Here is a 7245-nt window from a genome sequence, read left to right on the forward strand (position 1 = left end):
ATAGAAGAAGATGGCATAGAGGCATATTGGATAATAGACGTGATCAGATTGGATATTGGTATGGATGTCAAGAAGGAAGAAGGTGGAATGGAAACCACGGGAGCGAATAACATGGGCGCTATTGATTGGGGTGGGATGATAGGTGAGGGTGTGATTTATTGGGCTTGAATGATAGGTGTAACAATGTGAGTGGGAGAAAATTCTCCTTGTGTTTGTTGATCGAGAATGGACCTATTGAAATCATGGGGAAGGCGAGCCCCATTTTCAATAAGAGTCTAGAAGACCACTAGGATTATGTCGAATGAATTTCTCTATCATTTCTTGACTGTAAGAATCTTCTAGGAATGTTTGCACTTTTGGAGAGAGGTCATCTTTATCAACCATGTTAGGATCCCCTTGTGGTTGGGGATCTTGGATATCAGGTTGTACACTTTGTGTAGGATCTTGTGTAGGATCTTGTGTAGGGTCTTGATATAGGACACTAATGTTCGGCATGCCATATTGTTTTTCATCCATCTTCTTCTTTTGGGATCAAGTTGTGACCATGCAAGAATAATTTTAGGAAAAATATATTGGAAGAAAAGTTTTGATGAAAGTACTTAGCTAGGACTTTGATATGATTTGGATTTGATGAAATTGGATAGAATGATTGATGAGGTCCTTGGATTAGGACAAGAGTTTGATTAAGATTGCACCTTAGTCCTTGGATGAGGATTTTAGGTGTGTCATGCCCAAACTTTTGGGCAAAAATGGAACAACATTTTTTTTTAAAACAACATAAAAACATTAAATAATCTACATTTAAAATGGAATAAACAAGTTTTGTCTTAACTAAGGGTTAACTCTGGGTTAAATAGAATGGTTTCCTAAAATTGATTTAATCAACTCCATCATTATAGCGTCAACATTTAGAGTAGACTAATTATTCCCTAAAAAGGGTCGTCACAACTTAATTAATTAATTTAATTTAATTAATTAATTTCCCCTAATTAAAATTATCCAACAAGAATCGAGAGATATTAATTATCTCAATAGTATTTAAAATACTCAAGACTAAATAAAAATAATGTTAACTCCTATTAAAAATAATTAATTGAACACACACGATTATGCTTTTAAATTAAAACAAATAGAGTTAACTAATTCAAATATAATATTAGACTAATAAATTCATTTTATATTAAAGTCAAATTTAAATCCCCTTAGATATTTAAATCTCAACTATTAAATATTTTGTCAACAATGACCTCATAGGATAAAATTTTACATTATGCATTTAATAAATTTCATTAATAAAATTTCTCAAAAGGTTTTTAACCCAACAACCATATTTAAATATATATATGAGAATTAGCATGTGTGTGTGTGTGTGTGTGTACTTTACTCATATTTTTCTAAAAAAAGTCTATATTAAAAAACTAATTTTACCCTAGTCAATAATAAGGGTTAATTAATTCTACATATTGGCTATAGACAAATGGAGGGAAATTATTTTTCAAATTTTAAAAAGATTTCCCCCCTCTATAACTGCATTCCTCATCCCGAGAGCTTTCTGGTGATATATGATACTTGGTATTTTGGGCAAAAATGGACCTCTGGGCGAATTAAATCCTTCATATGTGCACATCATTTAAATTTTTCAATTTCTTATATAGTTTCAACTATATATTTAATTTGATTTTAACTTTGATTTTTCCCTGATTTTGGCCTGACGCTCTACCACGTGGTAGCCTCTGATTCACTGATAGGGTCCACTAGGCACCACCTCAGATGACACCTCATCAATTCACCATGTGTCTGCCACGTCACTGCCACATGTACGCCACCTGTCTGCTTGCTTGTCAGCCACACTGTCGCCACCTCAGCGACACCTCAGCGGGACCCATGAGCTGGACCTCCACCTGGACCTGCCACTTGTCTTTCGCCATTTCGCAATGGCTAACGGACGTGCATCTTTAGGCTTCGAAATCAAGCACGTCGTTGATCTCCTTGGAACATGCTCGATCTTTAACTCACCCTTTCCTGAGTTTTTCGCCATTTCGCAGGGTTTAACCGGCAAGCATCTTTGGCTTGCGAATCAATGCCAACCATCGATCTTCATGGAACCTGTAGGCTCTTTAACACTTCGCCATTTCGCAAAGCTTAACCGGCGAGCATCTCCGCTTCACGAAACAGCACGCTTTGTTGGATCCTCTACAACCTACTCACTGGTTAAGCCATCTATTCTCTGCAAAACTCACCTACCTCGGGATCTATCCATGTTTGGGTCCCACCTGATCACCACTTGTTGGCCTCCTTTGTCACCTCGGGAAGCACACCCGCACACGTGGGGTCCGCTTGGGCCCAGCCAACACCATCCATCAAAAGCCTCCAAGACTTTGACACTATAGTAGTTGTGTGGGGGAAAAAGTGACACTAAGCAAACATGCCCTAATCTCACTTTAAATCACACATTTGTGGAATATGAAAGAGCCTAGAGGTATCACACAATTGGCTACTTCTTTTTGTGGAAGAGAGAGCCACGGGCTACCTATTAGGATTTCTATTCCTTTGTTGCAAATGATAGATAAAATGATGCAAGTTCAACTATTAACCCCAAAGTGTAAGTATGAACTAGTAACAAGATTGCAGAATTAAGATTAAATAATGGAAAGCTGTAAACACAAGGACAAGACAAGAATGCAGATGTGTACCTGGAGTTAAAATTTGAGTGAAAATGTTCGGGACGGGGGCGCAGGTGCCACTGTCCTGATTCTGCTCCTGAAACTGTTGTTTTGCAACCTGAAAAGTTGTCAGAAAAATGCTGAAACTTGCTGTCTGACAGAAGGACCAGGGCGCCCAGTGCCCCTGTCCCAGGGACCAGGGCGCCCCACGCCCCTATCCTAGTCTTTTGCTCTGAAATTTGGTGTGAAGTTCAGTCTCCGTCTGCTTCCGTCGGATCTGCAACTTGCGGCGTCGTCCGAATCCCGAAACCTGCACTTATATCTGAAAAGGTATGGTGGGAAGCTATATAGGGTTTTGCCTTAGTCAAACCCCCCGCTTTGGTGATTTCCACCTCCACAAATAGCCAAGTTATATAGTAAAAGTTGTGTGTGCAGACCTTGTGTGTGTGCAAGATCCTAAAATGCAAGTAAGCAAACTAGAGCAACCTAGAAAGTAAACCCTAATTGCTTGTACATGATAATGTAAATGCTCTAAATCAAGATGCAAAGTGATCTAAAGCATGAATATAAATGATATAATGAGGCTTATGCAAAGACATGAAAACAACATGAAAGCATACCCAACCCCAAGGGAGGGGTACAAGACAATCTTCAGTCGGTAATCCCCTATTGTTCTTCAATGCCTTCAAAGCCCTAAATGGATGAATGAAATTGATAGAATGCTTGATGGATGGATGTTGAATGTTGTTGAAGTCTTCAAAGATCTGCTCCTTCGCTGCATAGAAGGCCCTTGAAACCAAAAATCTGGTATCCTTTCAAATGAAGAAAGAGAGCTCTTATGTATGAAACCCTAGGTCTTAATTTCAACTTTTGGCCGACCTAGAGATTGAATCTCCCACCAATTTCTTGGGGTTAAGCTTTATTTTATGATTGGATCGCACTCCTAAAATTTCAGAAAAAATGTCCAAGACCATGTGCACGTCGGGCGCCATGGTCCCGACAACTTTTCACCAAATTTTCAGGGCCATCGGATATGATGATTTTAGAGAAAATCTCGAAGTTACAGCTGATTTTGAGATGTTTTGACCCCCGAAATCAAGCCCCCAAGTTCAAAATAGGACCTAATTAGGGTTTTTGATTAAATGATGTATTGGAAGAATAAAATGAAAGGGGCACACTTTAATGAAAAGGGCCCAACTTTATGATATGGGAGATGATAAAATAGAACCTTAGACCTAATTAATTTAATTAATTAAGTGCTAAAGGGAAAATGTAATGCAAAATGCGCCAAGGTGGGTGCTAAACTAGGTGTGAAATTGTACCACCCTAGCAAGTGCGTACAATTTATGATGCTACAGTAGTGTGGAGTCTTGCTTGTAAATATCAAAACTTTTCATTCCCCAGCGAATGTGGGATATTGCCTTTTGCCTTGTTTTGCACTTTCTGAAGATATTCTGAGACTTTAATGGCTCCTCTTCCTCATCCACCATGCACAAGGGCTTCATTGGTTTCCATGACAACTTCTATTTGCCACGTTTTTGCTTGGAGTTTAAAACCTTTTCCAATTCCACCTTCCACGCAGGAGGATTACTAGCAAAGTCACATGGAGCTACAGATTACATTTGCCATTGGTTTTTATTTCCTGAGTCAACCATGTGAGAGGGGAAATTGATTTCAAAACTGCCACTTGCATTTGCATAAACCTCTGTGAATTTCCTTTCCTTCCCTCGCACGTGAAGGGAGGATGTTGTTGTTTGCATTTGCAGATTGCATTTGCTGGAGTTTATGATGCCCTTCTCCATCTTCAACATGCTACCATTCTGCCATGATTTCCAGCCTTCTCCACCATGCACACATAATAGGGAGGATGCCACACTGAAGACTTTTAATGACACACCTGCCAATTTGCATTTAGTTGAAATTTTAAAACACCATTTACCATGACGTGGGAGGGTTGGGCTTTAAGCCTGCTGCTTGCATTAGCTTGGTTTCTCCAAGGTTTCCATTTGCCACTGCCACCACGTACAACAAGGACTACACAGGGGAGCTTGGGGTATGACTGGCATTTACTTGCCAAATGCAATTTCTTGAATTTCTAATGCCTTCCTCAAGACATCACGCAGGAGGGGTGTTGGACCTGCCAGATTGCATTTTGTTGGAAGTTTCTATGTCTTCTCCAAACTTCCTACACATTACAAGAATAATAAACATTTACATGCATTCCTTACTCTTCCACTCACCATTCTGCACACCAACAAAATCATGTTGAAGATCCACAATATATACTTGTTTTCTCTGATATAAATATTTGTACTTTATAATAGTTGAGCCTCCACTCATCAGCAATAACTCTGGCACGTCACAATTATTCTCATCACACCACATGTATTTCAACATCAATTCCTATTGTACTTATACTCTAGTGCCATTGGCACTCACCATTTTCTATTCCTTGAGATATTTAAATTGTTTATTTATTGATCGTGAGAAAAAGACATAGGATTTTAAGTGTGTTTTGTAATGACCATGCATGATTTTTTAATGATATGATAAAACTTGTCACATTCTCTCAAAATGGAAGTGACAAACATGCACTGCATCTATACCCAACTTGGTTCTGGAAGATACATGCTTTTCTTTAAGACTATTTCACCATAAAATTAATGCATGGGCATGAGCCAGGTCAGGCCCCAAAGTGGGTCCGGCTAAAAAAAAAATTTGTTTTCAAGCAACTAACCTCTTGAAATGATCGACACCATTTTTGGATCATCAAACTGAGTTTTGCAACTTTCAGGCACTTACGCCACATTTTCGCATTTAATCGCGAAGACGTAATTTTCAAACCGGTCAAAACACCTTTCTAGACCTCGCCATTTGACAGGCATGTACTCTGATATACAAGCATGAACTCTGCCAAATGGTTTCTCAAGATGAATCCTGAGTGAAGAGATATTAATTTTCAAAAATGACCAATTGGCTTTGTCGGCACTGCGGACCTAATGAAGTCAATGCGCAGGCAACTCATTATGCCTTTCTTAAAAATATCAAACGATCTCTGCAGACCCTCAAATCTGAGACATAAGTACCTTGAAGTACATATCAAATCTTTGAATGCTCAGTTTGACCAAAAGGATGACTGGGTGCAAATGGTGTGCTCATGAAAAAAGCTACATTAACTGATATAGCAATGAAAGTACAGATCACTGAAACAAATGGCCTAAGAAACCCTTTTGAAAACCAATCAAACGGATTGGCAGGAGCTTGAAACTGGAAACATAGCTTTTCATTTATACCAACAATAGCCCAGAACAAACATTATGACATGATACTCACTGAGGTAACTTTTACACTTATGCAAAAAAGGGCTCCGACTAGCAGCTAAAACACGGACTTGTCAAACCATACAAACTGCAAACAGATTGAGGTTGGCAAACTGAGCAAATGGATTCATAAGGACTTGAAATTTTGCATGCTAACTCACATTTATTCATAGAATTGAATCCAATTTGAAATTCTTCATGACGATCAATAGGGTAAAAGATATAAGCACTCAAAGTAGGTTACTTGGTAAAATCTGCATTTGCACCTAAAATGCACTTTTAGCTCACCCCTTGAAATGAGTGGCTGATAAAATGATCCAAACTAAAATCTGAAAGTTGCACATCACTGCATAGGCCAAATGAAATGTGTGGGGCACACTTCCCAAGCCTTACCCCTTGAAAATCAACTGGCTCCATTTTACCCCTTTTCTAACTAAGTCATTCAAACTGACTCATTTTATGATCATTTGGAAATGTAGAGAAAAATTTTGAAATGGGCCTCTCAAATTACTCAAATTGAATGAGTCCCAACAGGCCTAGGCTTGATTCTCCTAATAGTTTTCATGGTCACATGGAATAATTTTCCTGCACATCTCATTTTGCACATTAGTAATTCCAAAAATTACACATAAAATTATCATATACAAAGGATACAATTCAGATATCACATACAATTTCATTTATAATAATCAAGTTTCCAGTTATCTAATCACATCCACATAAAATAATCTTCTAAATGGCATCATCATCATAATCATGGAATTAAATCATTTATAGAGCATGCATCCATAATTTCTAGCATCAAAATAAAGTAATGGAAATCAAAGTAAATGACATAATCATATCAATGTTATCCAAAACAATGGATCATATAAAATCTATGTCCATGATGCATCCAAAATATAGTATCAATAATAGGTCCAACGTGAAAATAACTGAAATGCTATGACGGCTCAGGGTAGGGCCTCACACCCTCCCCCTCTAGGCATGAACTTCCTCCTGGAGTTCATCAAAAATATTAGGGTACTGAGATCTCATTTGCGTTGCGTCCTCCCATGATGTTGTAACCTCGTCATAACAATCCCACTGGACCCTAACCTGGTCCAACTCTCGACCTCGAAGAGAGCGTCCAGCGTGCCAAAATGCGGATGGGATCCAAAGCTAGCTGCCCATCCGACTCCACCTACAAGGCATCCCAATCCAGAATATGAGACTCATCATAAATGTACTTCCTCAAAACTGATACATGAAACACATCGTGG

The sequence above is a fragment of the Cryptomeria japonica genome, chromosome 11 (assembly GCF_030272615.1).
Source record: "Cryptomeria japonica chromosome 11, Sugi_1.0, whole genome shotgun sequence".
NCBI classification, from domain to species: Eukaryota; Viridiplantae; Streptophyta; class Pinopsida; order Cupressales; family Cupressaceae; genus Cryptomeria; species Cryptomeria japonica.